Below are 25,957 nucleotides of genomic sequence, written 5' to 3' on the forward strand. Positions count from 1 at the left end.
CCCTAACTTGATTGACCAATTAAAAGAAGTAACAAAGAATATTGATGAAGGCAGAGCAGTGGACATTGTCAATGTGGACTTCAGTAAGGAGTTCGACAAGGTACCATATGATAGATTGGTTAGCAAGGTTAGCTCACATGGAATCCTGGGAGAGTTCACCAGTCAGATACAAAATTGGCTTGAAGGTAGGAGACAGAGGGTGATGGGACGGTAGAGGCTTGTTTTTCGGACTGAGAGTCAGGGACCAGACGGTGTTCCACAAGCAATAGTGCTGTGTCCACTGCTTTTTATCATTTATTTATAGATTATTTGGAGATGAGTATAGGAGGAATGATGAGTAAGTTTGCAGATGACAACAAATTGATGGTGTAGTAGTCGGTATCTTAAAGTTTATCTCAGAGTACAATGGGACTTGATCAGACGGGCCGATAGGCCGAGGCGTGGCAGATGTACTTTAATTTAGATAAATGTGAGGTGTTGCATTTTAAAAAGGCAAATTAATATAGGACTTGAACACTTAAAGATAGTGTCCTGGGGAGTGCCAAACAAAGAGACCAATGACTTTGGGTTCATATTTCCTTGAAGGTGGAGAGGCAGGTAGACTGAATAGTGAAGAAGGCATTTGGGCATTTGGTGCATTTGGAGCACTGGTCAGTGCATTAAGTATCGGAGTTGGGAGGTCATGTTGCATCTGTACAGGACATTGGTTAGCCCCCTTTTGGAATGCTGCATTCAGTTCTGGTCTCCATGATGTAGGAAAGATTTTGTTAAACTTGAAACAGTTCCGAAAAGATTGCAAGGATGTTGCCAGGGTTGGAAGTTTGGAGGTTTGAGCTATAGGGAGAGGCTGAATAGGCTGGAGTTATTTTCCCTGGAGCATTGGAGGCTGTAGGGTGACCTTATAGAGATTTATAAAATCATGTGGGCCATGGGTAGGGTGAATAGCCAAGGTCTTTCTTCCAGGGATGGAGAGTCCAAGACTGGAGGGCATAGGTCTAAAGTATGAGGGGAATAATCTAAAAGGGTCCTAAGTAGCAACCTTTTCATGCAGAGGGTGGTGCATGTATTGAATGAGCTGTTAGAGGAAGTGGTGGATGCTGGTAAAATTGCCACATTGGGAAGGGAGCTGGATAGGTAGATGAACAGGAAGAGTTTAGAGGGATATGGGCCAAATGCTGGCAAATGGGACTGGGTTAATTTAGGATACCTGGTCGGCTTTGATGAGTTGAACCAAAAAGTCTGTTTCGCTATTGCAAATCTCTATGAGTTCTATGACTCTATTAAGTCAACATTTTTGGAAAGAAGGCTGTGTAAAGAATGAACATAGTGTGGGGTTTTCAGTGATGAAAAGTCGAGAGAGGATGTCTTTATTGTAATCTAGTGTATTATGTGTCTGCACAGGAATGTTTAGCCAATATTAATATTTTCCATTTGTTGCAGTGAACATCTGAAAACATAACATCTTGCCGGGTGATCATTTGAGTTTGTTTCTGGGATTTTCTAAAAAGTGATCTGTCTCCATGAAGATCAAAACAATGCATGTATTGGGCCTGATTGTGCTGTATTATAAAATCATGAGAATGATTATGAGTAATAAAAAGGCGATGGAAAGATTCAGTAGACTGAGCTTTTATTCCCTTGCACTTTTAAGTCAAAGATGTCATGTACTTGGTGATTTTTAAGATGAGAAAAGTATTTGCTATAGTTTTCAAGTATTTCTGTTAGTTTGAAGGGGTAGAACAATGGGACTCAAAAGTATATAGCAACATTGTTTGAGATGTGTCAAGAGGCTGTCTTTAAATCAGATAATATATTGAATTCACTCTTTCTTAAGCTGTTAAGGAAAGATCCATTGTAAGTTTCAAAGTTAAAAATCACACAACACCAGGTTATAGTCCAACAGGTTTAATTGGAAGCACACTAGCTTTCGGAGCGACGATAACCTGATGTTGTGTGATTTTTAACTTTGTACACCCCAGTCCAACACCGGCACCTCCAAATCATGTAAGTTTCAAAATATTATTAATATTCTTAGCTAACAATATTTAAGATTTGCAGATTTGAGGTCAATAAAAAGAAGAAAAAATATTGATCAGTCATAGTAAATTGAATAGAAGAATAAACCCTGGTCTGCTGACTGGCTAGCCTATCTTTTAAAGCATCCAGGATTTGATTTAATTGCCATGTTCTAAGAGTATCCCTAATAATTTAGTTTTCTCTATCCATTTCAGTTAACTCAGTGGCAATTCTGATTCTTTCTCAAAGAAGGTGTGGACTCTCTAAGTGTATCACTCTCTACCTGGTGGCCATGGCAGTGGCAGATCTACAAGTCGTTTTCACTGATGTGATACTGTTTACAATTATTTCTATTCATTTCCCAGGCACTTACTTGGACAGTACTCCTGTAGAATCATTCTGTCATGTTTTACTTTCCATAGCTACAGACATTTCAGTCTGGTTTACTGTCACTTTCACCTTCGATCGATTTATTGCAATTTGTTCTCAGAAGTTGAAAACACGATATTGCACAGACAAAACTGCAACTGTGGTCACTGCAACTTTAAGTGTCCTGTTCTGCCTGAAAAACATTCCTTGGTACTTTGCATTTGAACCTGAATATATAATTGACAACGTGCCCTGGGGAGTTACACCATCACTGTCCTTTCACACCAGTGCTTCTTGGATAGCATTTCAATACATCTGTATTATTTTAACCCCTTTCCTCCCATTCATTCTGATTTTACTGCTCAATGCTCTGACTGTCAGATACATTTTAGTGACCAGCAGAATCCGCAGAAAGCTACTGGATTACAGCAAGAGTGAGACTCACACTGATCCAGAGATGGAGAGCCGCAGGAAATCCATCATTTTACTCTTCACTATCTCAGGCAGTTTTATACTGTTATGGATGACCAATGTTGTGTATTTCCTTTATTGGCGAATTAGAAACACTTATTACTACACAGGTCCCCATGATCCTGCGTATATCACTGAACAATCAGGCTACATGCTGCAGCTTTTGAGTACCTGCACCAACACCTGTATTTATGCAGTGACCCAGACTAAATTCAGAGAGCAGCTGAAGAATACAGTCAAATACCCATTCACTGTAATCGGGAAATTATTTCATCAATCAACGTGGAGCAACTAGAATCAGAGCTGTCAATCTATCACTGACTCTAAACTCTGACCCTCCTTCTTTACCTTCTTAATCTCCTTTATCAAATTATCTTCGATTTATGTTTTGTCTGCATGCAGTATCTATTACTTGAGCTGTTGAATAAATGGACTTTGGACATTTTTAAGTTTTAAGAATGTTTTCAATCTGGAGACTTTATGTAAAACAGACCCCTTACTCAGTTAACTCGTGAAAATCCATCTGGATTAGTTCTTTCATAACCAACACATAATTGGTTAGGTATATACACTGAATAAGCAATACCCTTCAAATCCAAAACATTGAGTCCAATCAAACAAACAGTGGAATGGAGCAGAGATTTTCCAACCTGCTCGTAACACTGGGCCAAGGGCTGGAAAATGGGATTCGAATAGTTCATAGTTTCTGATTGGTGCAACCTCAATAAGCTAAAGTTAATGATTGGTTAATGATTGGTGGCAATGATTGGGTATCACTGGCTGGGCCAGAATTTATTGCCCACCCCCTAGTTGCCCTTCAGAAGGTGGTGCTGAGCTGCCTTCTTCAACCGCAGCCATCCATGTACCATGGGTTGACCCACAATATCATTAAGAAGGAAATTTCAAGATTTTGACCCAGTGACAATGAAGGAACTGTGATATATTTCCAAGTCAGGGCTGGTGAGTGTCTTGGAGGGGGTGGTGTTCCCACTGCTGCCACTGAATGTCTGAGCTGTGGATCTCAATGATTCCGGGACTGTATTGTTACAATCATAAAAAAAACAAGATTCTGTGAAGCCCTTGTAAACCCTTGTGACCCCTTTAAACAACAGCAGACCGGGACGTATCAGCACCTCTGACAGGAGCTTGGTGGTTTGCACAGGCTCTTCATGAATAAATGATAAGTTTCTAGTTCTGGTAAAACCTGTCTGATCCATGTTACTACACACAAACAGCAAGGAATTATTGGGCAGTTGTTCCCTCCATTGGGTCGGACTGGGACTGGGGTCACAGTTTAAGAATAAAAGATTTCCCTTTAAGACTGAAGACAAGAGTTTTTTCACATGGCTGTTCATCTGTGAATTATAAGAATTCCTACAGTTTGGAAAAAGGCCAACTAAGTGTTTTGTTCGTACCAATGGTGTATCACTGGAGAACATGGGATGTTTGAACTGTGCAGTTTGAAAGGATTGATTTGAGGTCTTTAATAAGATGACTTCGACCAAATTGAATGTATCAAAATAATGTAAGTTCCCTTTTAAAATGTACAATCCATAAATGGATAATGCATCAATGTGTCAGCTGCCTTTGGTAGTAATTAGATTACTTACAGTGTGGAAAGAGGCCCTTCGGCCCAACAAGTCCACACTGACGCGTAACCCACCCAGACCCATTCCCCTACATTTACCCCTTCACCTAACACTACAGGCAATTTAGCATTGCCAATTTGCCTAACCTGCACATTTTTTGGATTTTGGGAGGAAACTGGAGCAAACCCACACAGACACAGGGAGAATGTGCAAACTCCACACAGTCAGTCGCCTGAGGCAGGAATTGAACCCAGGTCTCTAGCGCTGTGAGGCAACAGTGCTAACCACTGTGCCACCGTGCCACCCTCATGGCCAGTGACAATATTGTCCAGAATATCAGGAGGACAGTCTGTGCTTCACATCACACCACAGCCTCTCTCTTGACCAACAGTGTATGTGCTTGGATGGTCTTTGTTTGATTCAAAAGACAGCACCCTCTGAAATGCAGCATTCAGTCACTGCAGCTTGGATTTTGTCTTCAAGACAACAAAGAGATTTCAAGAACACCAAGGTCAAAAATTCAAGATTACATTTATTCTTTTTTTTTTATTTGCTGGATTGCTGAAGTCATAACAAAGGTATTTTAGCACAACACTTTCTGTATTCCTTCAATTGGTGATGATTTGAATCAGATGTAGTTTCTTTCTTTCACACATATCACTCTCAAAAGCATCTCCCACAATTTTATTTAAATGGATTCAATCATTCACACTTTGCTACATACGAGCTAAAGGCACGAATGATGTAGGAAGCACCAAAATATTGTGGTCTCTGAAATAAGATATTACTGATTTTGTGAACAGTGAATTTAATCTGGAGTCCCCTGTCTGCTAACAGTTTAACGGAACCAGGAATACATCACAGTCACTGCTAAGCAACAGTCAGTGGACAATAGGTGCGTTAGTCAGGGGTAAACGTAGGGGAATGGGTCTGGGTGGGTTGCTCTTGGGAGGGCCGGTGTGGACTTGTTGGGCCGAAGGGCCTGTTTCCACACTGTAGGGAATCTAATCTAATCTAATCTAATTACGTTTTGGGTTATTTTGGGAGGTGACAGTAATATTTAATACAGTTGATTCATTTACCTTCAATCATCAGTCAATGCTGCTGTTGATGTGTCAAGAAACTGATGGTTTTTGTGGAGAATAAGTTGTTTGACGATGTGTATGCCATCCCCAATTTACAAATGTTTTATTTAAAAGAGTAGGACGTTCCAGCCAGTGCTCCTCTGCTCGGCCTGTTATTTATCTTTTCCATTTCCTCTTCAAACTTCTGACTTTAAACTTCCTCGGAGGGGAATGGAGGAGGCGACTCCCTGACTGGATGCTGTCTCAGGTAAGTCTCAGACCAGGCCAGTGTGGCAGGTAAGTAAGGGAGGTGAGTCACAGATCAGGCTGGTGTGGGAGATAGGTAAGGGAGGCACATCCCAGACTAGGCCAGTGTGGGAGATAGGTAAGGGAGGCACATCCCAGACCAGGCCGGTGTGAGAGGTAAGTAAGGGAGGTGAATCGCAGGCCAGGACGGTGTGGGAGATAGGTAAGGGAGGCACATCCCAGACTAGGCCAGTGTGGGAGGTAAGTACAGGAGGCAGGTCCCAGACCAGGCCAGCATTGGCATTGTCTTGACATCATGGTAGCCCACAAAGTCACCAACACACTAAAACAGCAGCTAATGAACTTGAAAGACCAGAAACAGACAACAGGCAAAACTAATGTGATTTACAAAATACTTTGCAAGAACTGTAACAAACATTACATTAGACAAACAGGCAGAAAACTAGCTACCAGGATACATGAACATCAACTAGCCACAAAAAGACATGACCCACTTTCACTAGTATCCTTACATACAGGTGAGGAAAGACACCATTTCGACCTGGACAACACATCCATCCCGGGACAAGCCAAACAGTGACATGCACGAGAATTTCTAGAAACATAGCATTCCAACCAGAACTTTATCAACATACAAATTGTAAGTGAATGATTAAAATCAGTGTAATAGTGAGAAAGGGTATTGGCATAGAAAATCTAGAAGTGGGATCAGTCTGGGTGGAGCTTAGAAACAACAAGGGATGGGAAATATTTGTGAAAGTTGTCTATAAGACTCCAAACAATGGTGGTATGTTAGGGGATTGCCTTAAACAGGAAATTAGAGATGCATTCAACAAAGCGCTGCAGTAATCATTGATATTTTTAATCCACTTACCACCCTCTGAGAAAAAGAACAGTAAATGACATCACCACAGGAAATGACATCACCACAGGAAGTGACATCACCAACCCAAGGAAACCTAAACACATAAATAGAAAGTGGGCCATGCCACCAGTGCTTCATCCGGAGGCTCACTGATGATGTTACCTAGTATGGTGATGAAACATCTGAAAACTAACCTTCCCACTCAGCGAGCAAACCTGCATCCAGAACCTCAACCTGAACTACAAATCTTCTCAAAACTCGCTAACAGGGTTGTAGGTATAGGGTAAATTGTTATTATGTGAGAATCTGAAAATAAAGTGCAGGAAAAATAGGTTTTAGCTTTCAGTTCTGTGAAGGACATTGGTATTTTGAAAACGTAGTTCAGAAAGTTATTTTGGGCAGAGGACGAAAGATACCCTTTCTGTGTTTTCAAGCTGAGAAACTTCTTTGCACCATGTTACCTTTGCAAGGTTTCCAGTTGGCATAGTGGTTAGTACTGCTGTCTCACAGCAACAATGACCCAGACTAAAATCAGAGAGCAGCTGAAGAATGCAGTCAAATACTCATTCACTGCAATTGGTAAATTATTTCATCAATTAACGTGGAATCAGAGCTGTCAATCTATCACTGACTCTAAACTCTGACACTACTTCTTTACCTTCTTAATCTCCTTTATCAATCATTAATTTGTGTTTTGCCTGCTTGGGTAACATGTACCATCTGTTACATGAGTTGGTGAATTTTGGACTTTATTTGGACATTTTAAAAAAATATTTTAAACTTGGAGAGCTTATATAAACTGGTGCATGACTTGTTTAACTCCAGAAAATCCATCTGGCTTAGTCCTTTTATAACCAGCACGTAAATGGTGAAATGGATGGGAAAAATTCATGGCTGTAACAGCTGCTCCCTTTTTTGAGGTATTTTAGGTGCTGGAGTTGATCTCCTCAAATTCCAGGAGCAGCAATTACTGTTTTATATGCTGTTGCATTGTTTTGGAACTTTGGGGAAAAAAAGTCAAAACAGCAGCAGTTTTAAAAGGGAGAAGAACAGACAAAGGAAGTACATGGTGAGGTCAGTGCAGAAGACAGAGAGAGAGAAAGAAATTGACACTGCCTTTGCTGTTTGAATTCATGAATCACTGGCACACAGAGGGTGGTACGTCTATGGAATAAGCTGAGGAAGTGGTGGAGGCTGGATGGGTACATGAATAGGAAGGGTTTGGAGGGATATGGGCTGGGTACTGGCAGGTGGGACTAGATTGGGTTGGGATATCTGGTCGGCATGGACAGGTTGGACTGAAGGGTCTGTTACCACGCTGTACATCTCTATGACTCTATGACTCAATACACAGTACACATCAAATCCAAAACATTAAGCACAATCAAACAAGCAGTGGAATGTGCTAAGATTTTACAGCACAGAAACAGCCCTTTGCTCCATGATGCCAAATTAAACTAATCCCTTCGACCTGCCCAAGGTCCATATCCTTCCTATCCTTGCATATTCACATGCTTATTCAAAAGGCTTTTAAACGCCCCAATGATATCTGCCTCCACCACCTAATTTTCCAACCTGCTCATAAAACTGGACCAAGTGCTGGAAAACAGGACTAGAATAGTGAACTGTTTGACTTGCACAGACTCAATAAGTCTTTTTTAAATTCATTGGTAGGACATGAGCATCACTGGCTTGACCAGAATTTATTGCCGACCCTTAGTTGCCCAGAGGTGATGGTGAGCTGCCTCCTTGAACCGCTGCAGTCTATGAGCTGTAACTTGACCCATAATGCCTTGAAGGAGAGAATTCCAGGATTTTGACCCAGTAACATTGAAAGAATGGTGATTTATTTTCCAAGCCAGGCTGATGAATGGATTGGAGGGGAACTTGCAGAGGGTGTGTTCCTGCTGCTGCTACTGAGCATCTGAGTTATGGATCTCTATGACTCTGTGACTGATCACAAAAGAAGTTACCCTGAAGTCCTACAGCATAGTCCCCTATCAATGACAGCAATCCAACATGCAACAGCATGTCTGACAGGAATGTAATGATTTTCTGAGGCTTGTCATGAATAAATGGTAAGATTCTAGTTTTGATAAAATCTGTATGATTCATGTTACTACACACAAGCAGCAGTTATTGAGCTGTTATTACCTCTTTTGGGTAGGGGACACATCTATGTTCACATGTGTTATTAGTCTGTGAGTTGTAAAATCCTTACAATGTGGAAAAAGGCAAACTTATTTTTCTGTATTTGCCCGCTGGTATTTCTCTGTTGAATGTGGATATTTGAATAATGCAATTTGAAAGGATTAATTGGGGCTTTTAACTAGATGACCTCAATCAAATTGAACAAATCAAGCTAATGCAAATTCATTTTTAAAGCGTAAAATCCTAAACATGGGAAATAAATGGATATATCAGCTGTCTTTGTTGGTGGTCAGTGAACAATACCATCCTCAACATCAGGAGGACCCTCTGTGCTTCAAATCACACCACAATTTCTCTCCTTACCAAAAGTATGTGCGCATGGAGGATCTTTGTTCTTTTCAAAGCACAGAACCCTCAGTTATGCAGCATTCAGCTAGACAGTCATAGAGATGGACAGCACAGAAACAGACCCTTTGGTCCAACTCGTCCATGCCGACCAAATATCCTAAACTAATCTAGTCACATAAACCCTTCCTATTCATATATCCATCCAGATGCCTTTTAAATATTGTAATTGCACCAGTCTCCATCACTCCCTCATTCCATATACACACCACCTTCTTCATGAAGAAGTTGCCCCTTAGGTCCCTTTTAGATATTTTTTCCTCTCACCCTAAACCTATGCCCTCTAGTTCTGGATTCATTCACTTCAGTCATAATTTACCTTGCCTATTTACCCCATCCATGCCTTTCATGATTTTATAAACATCTATAAGGTCACCCCTCAGGCTCCAATGCGCCAGGGAACATAGCCCCAGCTTATTCAGCCTCTCCCTGTAGCTCAAACCCTCCAACCCTGGCAACATCCTTGGAAATCTTTTCTTGAACCCTTACAAGTTTCACAACAGGGAGACCAGAACTGCACACAATATTTCAAAAGTGCTCAACTAACTCACAGCTGCAATACAAAATCCCAACTCCTATACTCAATGCTCTGACCAATAAAGGAAACCATACCAAACACTTTCTTCGCTATCCTGACTACTTGCAACTCCACTTTCAAAGAACTATGAATGTGCACTCCAAGGTCTCTTTGTTCAGCAACACTCTTCAGGACCTTACTGTTGAGTATTTAAGTCCTGCCCCAATTGGCCTTTCCAAAATGCAGCACCTCAATCTACCTAAATTAAACTCCATCTGACACACCTTGGCCCATTCATCCATCTGATCAAGATCCTGTTGCACTCTGAGGTAAACGTCTTCGTTGTCCACTACACCTCCAATTTTGATGTTACCTCAGTGCTGGACTGAAGCACAGCTTTGATCATGTCTTCAAGACTGCTTTAGAGAACACTAGGGTCAAAAATTCAGGATTGCACCACTTCAATTTATCCATTTCTTTCACTTGCTGGATAACTGAAGTCATTACAAGGCTATTTTAGCACAGCATTTTCTGTTATTCTTTAATCTGTGGTGGTTTGAATCAGATGCTTTAGCTTTCTTTCATGCCATGGCACGGTGGCTCAGTGGTTAGCACTGCTGCCTCACAGTGGCAGAGACCCGGCTTAAATTCCCACCTCAGGTAACAGTCTGTGTGGAGTTTGCACATTCTCCCCGTGTCTGTGTGGGTTTCCTCTGGGTGCTCTGGTTTCCTCCCACTGTCCAAAGATGTGCAGGTCAGGTGAATTGGCCATACTAAATTGCCTGTAGTGTTAGGTGAAGGGGTAAATGTAGGGGAATGGGTCTGGGTGGGTTGCTCTTTGGAGGGTCGGTGTGGACGTGTTGGGCCGAAGGGCTTGTTTCCACATTATAAGTAATCTAACCTAATCTTTCACTCTCAAAAGCATATCCCACAATTTTATTTCAATGAGTTCAATCATTCACACTTTGCCACATATCAGCTAAAGGCATGAATGATGTAGGAAGCTGTGAGATATTGTGATCTCTGAAATCAGAGATTGTTGATTTTGTTGGCAGTGACTTTAATGTGGAAGCCCCAGTGTGATAACAGTTCAACTGATCCAGGAACACATCAACAGAGATTTCGAAGCAATAGTAACAGAACAGTTGTCATTAGCTATTTTGGTAAGTGACAGTAATATTAGATACAACAGATTCATTTACCTTCAATCATAAGCCAAGTCAAGAAAAGTCAAGAAACAGGCAGCTTCTCTTCAAAACAAGATATTTTACAATGTGCAGGTGGTCCTCAATTTATGAAGGTCAGATTTCGAATTGCTTTGAATGAGATCCCGTGTTAATATTGCTTTTAAGGATTTGGCACGCGTTTATGAATATGTATTTGATATTGAACTATATGTGTTTTGACTTGTGTATAAATTGACTTAGGAGCATACTCAGAAATGGTGTCCATTTGGCCCGTAACAAGGAATAGAACAGTTTACCTCATGCAACGTATCATTTTCAGAAATATTCACATTTCCATCTGGCTCCATCTGGTGGTAATCCACACTCAGCAGCTCAGGATCCCACTTCCCACAGAGTCCTCATTACATTATTGAGTATGATTGTTGTCCACTCCCAATTGTAGTGACAGCGCTATCGGCTCTTGCTGCCCTGGAATTGGTTGATTCCCTTGAAATCATCATGGTGAAAAAGGGGTGTCGACTGTTCAAGAGAAGCAATGCAGCTTGCTCCACAAGTGAAAAAGGACAGCACAGGATTTACATTCATACATCATCTGCCCCAATCTCGGGATATCCCAATCACTTTGCACCAAACTAAATACTTTTGAAACACAAACAGAAATTGCTGAAGAGACTCAGCAGGTCTGACATCTATGGAGCAAGTCAATGTTTCAGGTCCAGCAACCCTTCTTCAGAACTTTAATTCCAGCAATACATGTGTTTCTTTCAGAATTCCAGCATTTACGGTTCTTTGAGTACTTTTTAAAAAATACTTTTAAGTGCAGTCAAAAACACAATTTTACCAGGCAGTAAAACAACAAGCAGCTACTTACTTTTTAAACTTGCTGATTGAATAATAAATGTTGGCCAAGGGCAGGATAATTGACAGAAAAATGAAAAGCATTAATTTGATTTAAATTGATTTGGAATGGGAAGTTGAAGGAAGATGCAGTCTATGTGCACTTTAACTGTCCTCCTCTCCTTGAAAAACGTTTGGGTCACCTGAAAGAATAGATAGATTCCCCGGCCTCTCTATCTTATTGGGAAGACAGTCCCTCCCTCAGTGCTTAGTACTGCAACAGGAGTGTCCACGACCATTCTGCATTATCTCCTATCCCTTTTTGAATCTCTGAAATCCATTTGGCGTAGAGGCAAGGCCATTCATAACAAGAGGGATCGGGTCCTGTAAGCAAAATACAGGGAGCTGAAAAATCAGTTGAAGCAGTGACCTCAAAGGAAGTAAACATGGGATTGTTCTCAGTGCCTCACATTAGCAAGCCTGAGAGCAGCGGAATTGAGCAGCTGGAGGGATGGTGTATGAGGAAGAGATTTAGATTCTTGACGTATTCAAAATAATTGCGGGAAAATGGGGTATGCACAAGATGGATGGGTTACATTGCTGCTAGAGTGGGACCTATAACATGTCCAGGGCATTCATAAAAAAGAAAATCTGGAATTAAGTGTCTGATGATGACAATGAATCTATTGGTAATCATTGGAAAATTCACTGATGTCCTTCAGGGAAACCAACTGCCATCCATATCTGGTCTGGCCTACATGTGACTCCAGACCACAGCAGTGTGATTGACTCTTAACTACTCTGTGGGAAATTAGGGATGGATAATAAATGCAGGCCCAGCCAGCAATACTCTCATCCTCTGAATGAATAAAAGAAAGCTAACATTGTTGGGAGTTGGGGAACAGGGGGTTTCAACGAGAATGATAAGGAGATCAGAAATCTGAGAGGGAAGGCAAGGGAAAGGGACACAAAGATGGAGAGGAAAGATGTAAAAGTAGGAAGCAAAAGTGGAAGGCAATCGAAACACTGACCAGCAGTAAACAGAGCAGGAGTACTGAAGGAAATGAATACCAATATCAAAGAGACAGGGCTTAAAATACTATATCTGAATGCATGGACGATCCACAATAAGGTAGACAAATGAACAGAACCAGCAGCTCTCAGCAGGTGCAATATAAATCTGATAACAGGGACATGGTGACAAGACGGGGGAAAGTGAAGATCCAGGAGTATTTAATCTTTTGAAAGGACTGGTATAACAGAAAATAGAAAAACTGAAATCAGTGTAATAGTGAGAAAGGGTATTGGCACAGAAAATCTAGAGGTGGAATCAGTCTGGGTGGAGCTAAGAAACAACAAGGGATAGGAAATATTAATGGAAGTTGTCTATCGACCTCCAAACGATGGTGGTAAGTTAGGGGATTGCATTAAACAGGAAATTAGAGATGCATTCAACAAAGTGCTGCAGTAATCATTGTTAATTTTAATCCACATCTCGACTGGGCAAACCATGACCTGAATAATATTGTGCTTGGTGAATTCTTCACTGTACACGATGGGGTTTTTAGACCAGGTCATTGTGAAACTAACTCGGAAATGGGCTATCCTGGGTTTCCTGAGAAGGGCTCATGCCCGAAACGTCGATTCTCCTGCTCCTTGGATGCTGCCTGACCTGCTGCGCTTTTCCAGCAACACATTTTCAGCTCTGATCTCCCACATCTGTAGTCCTCACTTTCTCCTATCCTAGGTTTTGTTTAGTGCAATAAAATAGGATCATGCAGACTCAGAACATTAATTCTGCCTCTCTTTCTCTCTCTGTCTCTCTGTCCAGACACTTCCAGACCCGCTGTGTTTCTCCAGCATTTCCTACACTTTGTTTCAGATTTCCAGCAGCTGCAGAATTTTGCTTTTAATTCACAACCTTGTTGTGAGAGATGATTTAGAAAATAGTGACCATTACACAGGATTAGGACAGAAAGTGGTGAATCCAAAACTATGGTCCTAAACCTAAACAAGGGAAATTCAAAGGTATAAGGGGTGAGGTGGATGTGACAGACAGGATAGCAGCTCAAACAGGCATGACAGTGAATCGGCAATGGTGAATATTTAAAGAAGATATGCAGGCATTCTAACAGTTACCTCGGGCCTTTCAGACAAAAGAACACAACAAGACAGTGACCCAACCAAATGGTTGCCAACAGAAATTAAGGGTACTGTTAGACTAAAGAGGAGTCACGTGAAGTTTCTAAAACAAAACAGTAAGCTGGGTGATTGGGAGTTCAGCAAAGAAAGCAATGGGTTGATTGATCGAGTAAAGATGGAATGTGGATGTAAATGTGCAAAGAATATAAACTGAGATTGTAAGAGCTTTCACAATTATGTAAAGTAGAAAGATGAGTGAAAGTAAATGTAAGCCCCTGACAATGTAAAATGGGAGAATTGATAACAGAGAACAAAGAAATGGCAGACCAATTAAACAGCTCCTTTTGTGCTGTCTTCACAGAAAGAGACGCACTAAATGCTTCCTAGAATTGCTCAGGAAGAAGTTACTGTTGTGAAGAAGGCATTGAAGGAAGTTAGTACGAATAAATTAGAAACAAATAGGCTGAAGAAATTAACGGCATTGAAACCTGACAAATCTCTACATCCCAAAGAACTAAACGATATGGACATGGAAATAATAAATGCATTGTTGAACATCTTACAAACTTCTGAAGAGTTTGTAACAGTCCCAGCAGATTGGAAGGTGGTAAAATGTGACACCGGATGGAAGAAGGAAACAGGCAATTTCAGACCCAGTCAGCCTAATATTAGGAGCAGAGAACATGCAGGAGTCTATAATAAAGAATGTTGAACCAGAACACCTGAAAAATACCAATGGATTCCACAAAGCTAACATGTATTTATGAAAGGGAAATCATGTTAGACATACTTACTCACGTTTTTTTTGAGGATGCAATGAAAAGAATTGATGAGGGAGAACCAGTGGCTGTGGTGTGTTTAAATTTTCATGAAGCTTTTCAAAATGCCCCAAATTAGAGGTGATTTTGTAAAATCAAAGCATATGGTATTAGGGGGCAATGTACTTGTATGGACTGAGAATTGGTTAACAAATGGAAACAGCGAGTTGGAATTGTTTTCAGGTTGGAATGTGGTGGCAAGTGAGGTACCACAAAGATCCGTTGCTTGGATTCCAGCCATTTACAATATACTATCAATGATTGGGATCAGGGACTCAAATGTCAAATTTTCATGTTTGCTGACAACACACAACTAGGTGGGACTGGGGGTGTTAGTGGTGAGGAGGACAGAAAGGTTCTTCAAGGTGATTTGGACAAGTGAGTGGGCAAAGACATAGCAGAAGCAGTACAATGTGAATAAAGATGAGGTTGTCCACTTCAATAGGATAAGCATATGGCAGAGTATATTTTAAATGGTGATAGATTGGGAAATGTTGATGTACTTTTGGACTCTGTGTCTTTATACCTTGGTCACTGTTAGGAAGACAAATTGCAACATTGGTCTTAATAGAAGAGGGCTTGAGTACAAGAACAAAGGTGCTTTATTGAAGCTGTACAGGGTCTTAGTGAGACCACACCTGAAGCATTGCATGCAGCTTTGATATCCTTATCTACAAAAGACTGTATGTGCCCTGGAGGGAGTGCAGCAAAAGTTAATCAGTCTGATTCTTGGGTTGGTAGCTTTGTCATAGAAGGAGACACCAGTTTCACTAGATCTGTATTCACTGAAAGTTAGAAGAATGAAAGGGAATCCCATTGAAACATATAATATTCTGATAGGGCTGACCAGAATGGATGCTTATTGAGCAAAACATTCAGAAGAGTTATGATAGTATTGTGATTTGACATGAGGAATGTACTGGTGACCTTGTCTCAGTACTTCACAAGTCACACTATTAGCATAAACCCATTAATTTACTTATCCAAATGACCAATGGTTTCTCAATTAATAATCCTTTCCAGACTTGAAATATTTTTCTCTGGGATTCTTCAATGAGCTGAAGAATACTTTGCCGACTATAAAGCTGGTTTCTAAAACAAGTGCAAAACTGCTTAACTTTGAAGATATCCTCCAGAATGATACATGTATATCATAGAATGCCGACATTGTGGAAGTAGACCATGGGTGGCACGGTGGCACAGTGGTTAGCACTGCTGCTTCAAGGTGCCAGAGACTTGGGTTCAATTCCCGACTCAGCTAACTGTCTGTGTAGTGTTTGCACATTCTCCCTGTGTCTGCGTGGGTTTCCTTCCCGTTTCCTCACAAAGGTCAAAAATGTGCAGGTTAGGTGAATTGGCCATGCTAAATTGCCTGTATGTTAGGTGAAGGGGTAGATGTAAGGGAATGGGTCTGGGTGGGTTGCTCTTTGGTGGGTGAGTGTGGACTTGTTGGGCCAAAGGGCCTGTTTCCACACTGTAAGTAATCTAATCTTAAAAAAATCATTTGGCACAACAAGACCACACTGATCCTCCAAAAGGTAAACCACCCAAACCAATTCCCCTACCCTATTACTTTACATTTACTCATGACTAATGCACTTAACCTACACATCCCTGAACACTATGGTCAATTTAACACGGCCAATTCACCTAACCTGCACATCTTTGGATTGTGGGAGGAAACTAGAGCAAACAGAGGAAACCAACGCAGACATGGGGGAGATGTGCAAACTTCAAATAGACAGTCGCCCAAGGCTGGAATGTAACCCATGTCACTGGCGCTGTGAGGCAGCAGTGCTAACCACTGAACCACCATGGCACTGTTTCTATATACCTTTTAATCTTATCCAGATAGAGACAATTACAAAACAGGAAAGAAAACAAAGACTCTGCAAAGATGCTTTGAAAAGAGCAAATTGAAAGCATCTTATTCTCCAAATTTCAGAAAAGCAACAGATAGGATTCGGTGAAACCTCACAAACCCCCAGCTTTCCTGTTGACAACGTTGAATTGCTGACAGTTGCAGGCTGACGTAAGATTTTCCAAGTGTGTCAAATACATTGGGTAAGTAAACTAAGTATTGTCTTAAAATGACTGACTTTGAATATTACATGGAAAGGAAACAGCTGTAGAAAATGTGCAAATGATAGATGAAAATACCTATGTTATATTGATCAGTAATATTCCTCAAACTGGTTTATATGAAACTTTCTGGCTTTGAGGCACTGGTTCCTACAATTAATTACAGTTTATTTCATGAGTTATATGGATTTTCACATGATTGTCTCTACTTGTTTGTTCAATGAACAATGAGGTATCTGTCACCTCTCTGTACTTTTCTCTCCATAAATATGACGCTCCTCTGAATGCTTCATATAATCAGACAGAGCTATTATCTGTGGCACCAGCAGGAAAATCTCTCCGCTCACACAACAATGTGTGAATCAACAATACTCCATCAGTTGGAAAATGTTTACTATTCTGTTCTTGCAGTTGTTGGAGTTCTTGGTAAGACATTTAATAGTTTCAAGGAAATAAATTTTGACATGTATCTTAACCTTGTTATCTCTGATTTTGTTTTTCTTTAAAAGTTCCGTTTAAAACCATATTTTGGTGATGACAGCTCTCACTTACAATCAATGACTAAGCTTTCTTTATAGAAAAAAACAATCTGAATGATACAACTGTATAACACACAAGCGATTAAATGTAATTGTTACATATTTGACAATCCCAAAATAAATGTTTTGTTCCAATATCGATTGTTGGTGTGAATCTATGACCAGAAATGTCTGCAGTGTCACTGCAAAGACTTGCAAATAGACTCGCAGCTAACCTGGCTAATAGTTCTGACCGAACACAAAGCTCCATAACCTCAGGGAATCTGGTGTCTGGAAATTCACACAGACCAGCCAAGGACAGACTACTTACACAGACCTGGTAAGGCTTTGATGTTAGGGCTGAGAGGGGATCAGAGTGAGTTGCATAGAATTTGAAGGGCATGGACAGGGTGGATAGAAAGTAACTGTTTCCCTTTAGTTGAAGGGGACATAATTTTAAGGAGATAGACATGAGACTTCAAGGAGGTTTGAGGAAAATGTTTTTCACCCAAAGGATTATGGGAATCTGGAATGTACTACCCTGGGTGCATATTTGAAGTGCGTAAGTGCACAACATTTAGGTAGTGTTTGAATAAGCACTTGAAATGTTCTAACAGTCAAGGATATGGGCCAAGTACTGGAAAGGGGCATTAGTGTAGATGTACATTGTTGTTTGTTGTTGCAGACTTAATGGTCTGAAAGGCCTCATCTGAATTGTATGATTCTATGAACCGTAAATATAAAATGTAGAACTGGCAGTGAAAGGTGGCACAGCTGATGGAACAAGTCTAGCTACCAATCATATAGCAATGTTTGATAAAGATGAAAAGAGTGAAAATGTTGTATGTGTATGCACTTGTTTGTCATCCTAATTTTTTATTATTGCATATTTTATATTGACATTGTAACAGAACTTACAATCATCAAAAATAAGAAACACCATCGCACAGGTAATTAAAATGGACTTCCCTCATTTGGTTATTAGAGTCATAGAGTCATAGAGATGTACAGCATGGAAACAGACCCTTTGGTCCAACCCATTCACGCTGACCAGATATCCCAACCCAATCGAGTCCCACCTGCCAGTACCCAGCCCATATCCCTCCAAACCCTTCCTATTCATATACCCATCCAAATGCCTCTTAAATGTTGCAATTGGACCAACCTCTACCAGATCCTCTGGCAGCTCATTCCATTCACCCTCTGCATGAAAACATTGCCCCTTAGGTCTCTTTTATATCTTTCCCCTCTCACCCTAAACCTATGTCCTCTAGTCCTGGACTTCCCGACCCCAGGGAAAAGACTTTGCCTATTTATCCTATCCATGCCTCTCATAATTTTGTAAACCTCTATAAGGTCACCCCCTCAGCCTCCGATGATCCAGGGAAAAGAGCCCCAAGCTGTTCAGCCTCTCCCTCGAGCCCAGATTCTCCAACCCTGGCAACATCCTTGTAAATCTTTTCTGAACCCTTTCAAGTTTCACAACATCTTTCCGATAGGAAGGAGACTAGAATTGCATGCAATATTCTAACAGAGGCCTAGCCAATGTCCTGTACAGCTGCAACATGACCTCCCAACTCCTGTACTCAATACTCCAACCAATAAAGGAAAGCATACCAAATGCCTTCTTCTCTATCCTATCTACCTGTGGCTCCACTTTCAAGGAGCTATGAACCTGCACTCCAAGGTCTCTTTGTTCAGCAACACTCCCTAGGATCTTACCATTAAGTATATAAGTCCTGCTAAGATTTGCTTTTCCAAAATGCAGCATCTCGCATTTATCTGAATTAAACTCCATCTGCCACTTCTCAGCCCATTGGCTTATCTGGTCCAAATCCTGTTGTAATCTGAGGTAACCCTCTTTGCTGTCCACTACACCTCCAATTTTGGTGTCATCTGCAAACTTACTAACTGTACCTCTTATGCTCGCATCCAAATCATTCATGTAAATGACAAAACGTAGAGGGCCCAGCACCGATCCTTGTGGCACTCCACTGGTTACAGGCCTCCAGTCTGAAAAACAACTCTCCACCACCACCCTCTGTCTTCTACCTTTGAGCCAGTTCTGTATCCAAGTGACTAGTTCTCCCTGAATTCTATGATATCTAACCTTGCTAATCAGTCTCCCATGGGGAACCTTGTAGAACGCCTTACTGAAGTCCATATAGATCACATCTACTGCTCTGCCCTCATCAATCTTCTTTGTTACTTCTTCAAAAAACTCTATCAAGTTTGTGAGACATGATTTCCCACCCACAAAGCCATGTTGACTATCCCAAATCAGTTCTTCCCTTTCCAAATACATGTACATCCTGTCCCTCAGGATTCCCTCCAACAACATGCCCACCACCGAGGTCAGGCTCACTGGTCTATAGTTCCCTGGTTTGTCTCTACCGCCCTTCTTAAACAGTGGCACCACGTTTGCCAACCTCCAGTCTTCCGGCACCTCACCTGTGACTATCAATGATACAAATAGACATCACTTCTCCAGCTTCCCACAGAGTTCTCGGTTACACCTGATCAGGTCCTGGGGATTATTCCACCTTTAACCATTTTGAGACATCCAGCACTTCCTCCTCTGTAATGTGGACATTTTACAAGGTGTCACCATCTATTTCCCTACAGTCTATATCTTCCATACCCTTTTCAACAGTAAATACTGATGCAAAATATTCGTTTAGTATCTCCCCCATTTTCTGTGGCTCCACACTAAGGCCGCCTTGCTGATCTTAGAGGGGCCCAATTCTCTCCCTAGTTACCCTTTGGTCCTTAATATATTTGTAAAAATATACCTGGAACTCTTAATTCATATCCTTGCACTAAAATCATTTTAAAAAGGAAAGAACTATTGACCTATGGTGGGTAAAATAATCACTTGATCATATGTTAAACTAGTTCACAAAACCATCAAAAACGATGACTTTGTTTGAATTGAAATTGACGCATTTTCTAATGGATTGAAACAGTCACTCAGACCTCTAACTATTGTTTCGTTTATACCTTTCTGAACGTTTCACATAATGGAATGGAAATTGCCTGCAAATTATCCCTGTTTGGAGCCAGACATTGGAATACTTAATGGAACTACCTTTCCAACAGAACAGGCTGAAAATTGGTCAGTTCTATCTTCAGGACTGGAAGATGTGTTCTCCCACTCTCTCTATCACCCTGTTTCTCTCTTGACGTTTTAAAAGTCAACATTCGGTGAAAAGCAGAGAACTCTTGATATCTGCTGATGATGCAGGTCATCAATTAAACAACTCTGGGTTCAGCTTAAGCCTAGCTCTTCAAAGGCTCTTAAGAATATTTTAAACTGAACAAATCACCTCGCACCCACTAATTTGTAAGAAAATGTGGAAATCCTTGTACAAAAATGGGCATTTAAGCTCAGACTCTGCAAACTTACAAAGAAAAATGGAAACGTCATTGCCAGGGCCAATGTAAGTATATTGTATGGCAAAAAATGATTCATGGGACTCCTATGGCACAGTAATATAGTTCCTCCCTCAGGGCAACAAAGTCTGAGTTCAAATCGTATCTTCCCAGATATTTGTTGTAACATCTCTGAAAGGTTTGAATATAAGTGTCTATAGTGAGGTTCAGGTAAGTCAAGACTGACCCCATGACACTGACATCAGTAACATACTCGTCTAGAATAAGCATGTGCAGAGAGAAAGAGATCTCAAACTATGCATGAGAGCCATATTCAATAACCGATTATGTACAGATATAAATAAATAGGTGTCACAGGACATAAGGAGTTGAAATGCCTTGCTTAGAAACAGGGAACAGGCAATCTCAAGAACACTCATAACCCAAGATTACTGGACCAGTATTTCAATGTGAAGGCAGCAATATTGGCTCAAAACAGTACTAAGGCAGATAACAGGATCAGTCAGGGCTCACTTCAAAGACAGAACAAGATTTTGGTTGTTGAATAATATATTCATATTGTAAAGTCCTTGTGAATTCATGTCATTCACATGCTATTTGAGATTCAAATCTATAATTCCGTATTTATCCCCTGTATGTTTTTCAGTTAACTCAGTGGCATTTCTGATCCTGTCAAATAAAATCAGAGCCATCTTTCTGTCTCTCATTCTGGTTACAGTATTTCTTCAAAAGATTGCAACCTATTTTCTTCCTTGGACCGTGTCTGACTTCATCTCCATTGGAAATCTTCACTCTATGGCCTCCAGGATGGTAGCTTTCAGATTCCAGTTTCCATATCAATGCTCACAAAGTGACCACTCCTGAAGGACCCATTGCTCAATCCTTTCTTTTTCAAATGGTCCATTGTATATGATAATGTGGGGTGGGGCTCAGTTCCCATGTGGGGATGACCATTTTTTATTGCTGAGACCACAGCTTTCTGTGGTCTCACTTTGTCCTTCCAGGAATGGCAGACAATTTCTCAGTTAACAAGAGTGGCATGGTGGTGTAGTGGGCAGCATATTGGGTCAGTGGTTAGCACTGCTGCCTCACAGCACCAGTGCTCCAGGTTCAATTCCTGCCTCAGGTGATGGTCTGTGTGGAGTTTGCACATTCTGCCCGTGTCTGCATGGGTTTCCACCGGGTGCTCCAGTTTCCTCCCACAGTCCAAAGATGTGCAAGTTAGGTGATTTGGCCATGCTAAATTGCCCATGCTGTTCAGAGATGTGCAGGTTAGGTGCATTAGTCAGGAATAAATGTAGAGTAATAGGGTAGAGGAATGGGTCTGGGTGGGTTACTCTTCGGAGTGTCGGTATGGAATTGTTGGGCAAAATGGCCTGTTTCCACACTGCAGGGATTCAATGGTTCAATGATTCCATGAAGATGAGGATCTGTCACACCCCTCCATCACTACACAGCAGGTATTTCCTCATTGCAAAAGAAAACAGATTACTTGGATTAACATTTCCTCAGTGAGTGTAACTACCTGTAAATTCCAATAAATGATTAAAGCGCCTCAGACAACAGCTATCCTGGATGATGATGATGATGATCCAGGATAGCTGTTGTCTGAGGCACTTTAATATTGGGACATTGTCATTGACATTGGGACAAGAGGATTTGTGTTTCTAAATTTGTGAGTCTCTGTGTCTCAGTCTAGATTTCATCCCAGTAACCAGGTGGATACTTCATTCTGTTGTAGGTGGAAGACACATCTCGCCAGCTGGAGACCAACACAACTTCAGTCTTAAGGGCCTGGCCATCGAGAACCTTCATATAGATGGAGGTGCAGGTGCACTGTCCAGAGAAAGCAAAAATGCACCAACTTGACCAGCCAAATACCAACCACCAGTTAATATCTCCACCATCTGTGTTAATGAATCTCAACCATAGTTTTTCTCCAACTCATCTGACCAAGGGACTTCATCGAGTTGACACTACCCAAGGACCACATGGTCGATTAAATATTTTCAGTTCAACTGACTCCTCCTTTAGGACTGAAAATTAACAAGCCACCCCACACATGGGCTCTATCATTTCTATTGACCAGTATTATTGACAAGATTGATATGATGAATGATCCCTGTGAACGGTTAGTCCTGTTACAATGAGTATGTTGTTCAGTTACAACCTGTGTTCATCTGTCGTGATCAGGATTCTGAGCTCTCTCTCAGAACAATGTGTTCCAGCTCCTTATGAAGCAAAGAGAATCCCAATCAGCCAGAATCGCATCCTACCTCAACCCACACAACCTTAGTGCAACAAATCCCTTCAAGAGAGCAATGGTATCCTCAATCCAACATTCCCGGGCAAGGCTAGCAAATAAAGGCTCATGTCAACATGGGAATGTTGATGTGACACCATACGCATGTCACCTTCCCAACGATGCCAGAGGGAAACCTGTAGATTTGCAATAAACCTTTAATATAGTTAAGTCTTTGTTTAGCCAGAAGGCATGGGCATCACTGTGGAGAACCTGAACCCATCATTTCCACTCAAGAGGTTAAAGGGGGGAATTGACTTGTCACACTTGCTAATGGAGAGTGCTACAATAAAACACAACCTTCACTCAGGTCAGGTGTTGACTCAATCTTACACAAGATTTCCCAGTGGAGACAAATCATTGCAGTAGATCTGACCAGTGGCTTTTACTGGGATTCCATGAGTAAGATCTTCAAAGGGAGAACTTTACAATTGTCTAGTGCAACAGACACATGGGAACACCACTTCCTGTAAATTCCACTCCAAGCCACTTACCATGCTGACTTGGAATGATATCGCTGTTCTTTCAGTGTCCTTCAAACTCCTTATATCACTAACCAATATGGCAAGGACTGCAGCAGTTCAAGAAGGCAGATCACCACTACCATATCCAGGGCAATAAGCGATAGGCAGTAAATACTGGCCCAGGATGTGACATCTGTATCCCTTGAATGGATTTTAAAATTACAAACATGTTAGTGCATTTTCTCAATCCACCATAGACCTTTCTTGGTCTGAATCTGCAACTCTTCATGTCAACTGAGGAATTGACATGGCGTTATGTTGGTGATGTTGGGCATGGTTGACTGCAATAACTGCGGTGTTAAGGAACACTTGGTAGCATTTGCCACACGTGACCGCTACCTGCTCAAAGAGGGTCTTCTGATCTAAGACTAGAAATTGTCTGGGATGGAGTCAGCTCCTGACACCTTGCCATCTGGCTTACACTATGTGGCCATCCCATCAGTCTGCTTTTCACTGGAGAAAACAATGGCTTGAGATATTCCATTGGAGCTGACAAGGTGCTTTGGAGAGTCCTCACTCATTGTAGCTGTAAGACAGGTCACTTGGACACTGTTACCATCAGTCATCTGTTTTAATGAGAGAACTGAATGATGGATTCACCAAAGCCAGGCTTCCAAATGGTACAGTCTGCATCTACATCAACTAAAGATATGAGCCCTTCCTGTCAAACAATCATCCATGGGCTGTCACAGAGTTTGCTGCTCACAAGCAAAGCATCATAATCACCCTGTATACCATCCATGACAACTGACTCAAACTTGTTGTTTTGTTGGTGCCAGATTGTGGTGTTGCGAAGTCACACTGTGTCTTGTGAAAGTGAAGCTCAGTCCATCACTGACTCAACTGAGCACTTCAATGCAAATAAACAGTGTTCACATAGACAGCAAACCTGTGGGTTATAATTCTCTTCAAAACAGAGCAGCAGAGAGTGCTCTCACATGGCCAAAATCAATACTTGCCTTTCCACAGTCAGCACTACTAGACATCCTGCTCGAATATCCCAGTGGGATTCTCTGGATTGTGAGGGCCGAACATTTCAAATCTATTCCATCATCCACCCGAGCTCAGATTCCACCATTCACCAGCTACCCATTAATTTCATTGTATCAACATATCTCCCTTTCATCAGAAAGACCACCAGGGTTAGTTATGGATGATTCCCCCCATTGTCACAGACCTGGCAGAAGATACTCACACTGCAAAGATACATGATGTCAAATGCTGCCTACAGATCATTACCATTGCACCAAATATTTTACTTTTTGTTCAGCACTATTAGCACCTCACCCCATCCATCAAACGCGTAGTGTTCTGGAAGAAACTTATCTGCACTCTTCTCTTATGCCTCGATCACCCGATAATTGGTCACTCACTGGTATTTCTAGCCACTCACCATGGATGCCCCTATTGAATGGGCAACCCCTAGCTGCCATACTTGCACAGTCTTGCACATCATCAGTCTTCTGGCCCTCAGAGGAGTTAAGGACCTCATTTGCTGCTGACAGTATTAATTGGGAGTGACAACTCATTTTGATTCAACAAGAGGGCATGGTACTTCCTCTGCTGTTTCCGGCGTCATTGCCACTCACCAACATGACATCTGGAGAGATGTTCTCTCCAGTCGTACACCCTCTGGATGGTCTGTAAACTATCATACGGACTGAACCTGACCTTGGCTTCTCAACCCTGCTGGGAGGCAGGCTCTTTCCGAGACACCGGCACTGCCATTGTGCTCAGGAGAGCATAGATGCTGTGATCATGAAATGGAGGATGAGCTCCTTTTTCACAAGCCACATGAAGAACATCAAAAGTCATTGGCTCTGTCAATTGCCTTTGTATGACTCAACATCCACCTTCATTCTTCCAGCCATTCTGGGCCCAAGTAATGGACACAGAGAGACCAGTTAACAAATGGTGCAGATTCCTCTGTCCAATGGCAGTGTCATTGAGACTCAACAACAGCTCAATAACACCAAACTCACAATTAGACTTCTAAGGCTTCCCGGGGAGTGCATTCAACACTTCCATCAGATGACCCTCTTGCTAATCACAACAAGTTACAAGTATGTGGTGACGTCTGTTGAGGACAGTTAGAACATAGAACATCATAGTGCAGCGCGAGCCCTTCAGCTCTTGATTTTGCACCAACCTGTGAACCCAATCTGAAGCCCATGTAACCTATACTATTCCATTATCATCCATATGTTTATCCAGTGACCATTTAAATGCCCTTAAAGTTGTCAAGCCGAATATTGTTGCAGGCAGGGCATTCCACACCCTTGCTGCTCTCTGAGTAAAGAACCTACCTCTGACATCTGTCCAATATCTATTACCCCTCAGTTTAGAGCTATGTCCCATCATGCTAGCCATCACCGTCCAAGGAGAAAAGTTTTCACTGTCCACCCTATCTAATCCGCTGATCATTTTTATGCCTCTATTA

This window comes from Chiloscyllium punctatum, chromosome 4 (genome assembly GCF_047496795.1).
Source record: "Chiloscyllium punctatum isolate Juve2018m chromosome 4, sChiPun1.3, whole genome shotgun sequence".
In the NCBI taxonomy this organism is placed as follows: domain Eukaryota; kingdom Metazoa; phylum Chordata; class Chondrichthyes; order Orectolobiformes; family Hemiscylliidae; genus Chiloscyllium; species Chiloscyllium punctatum.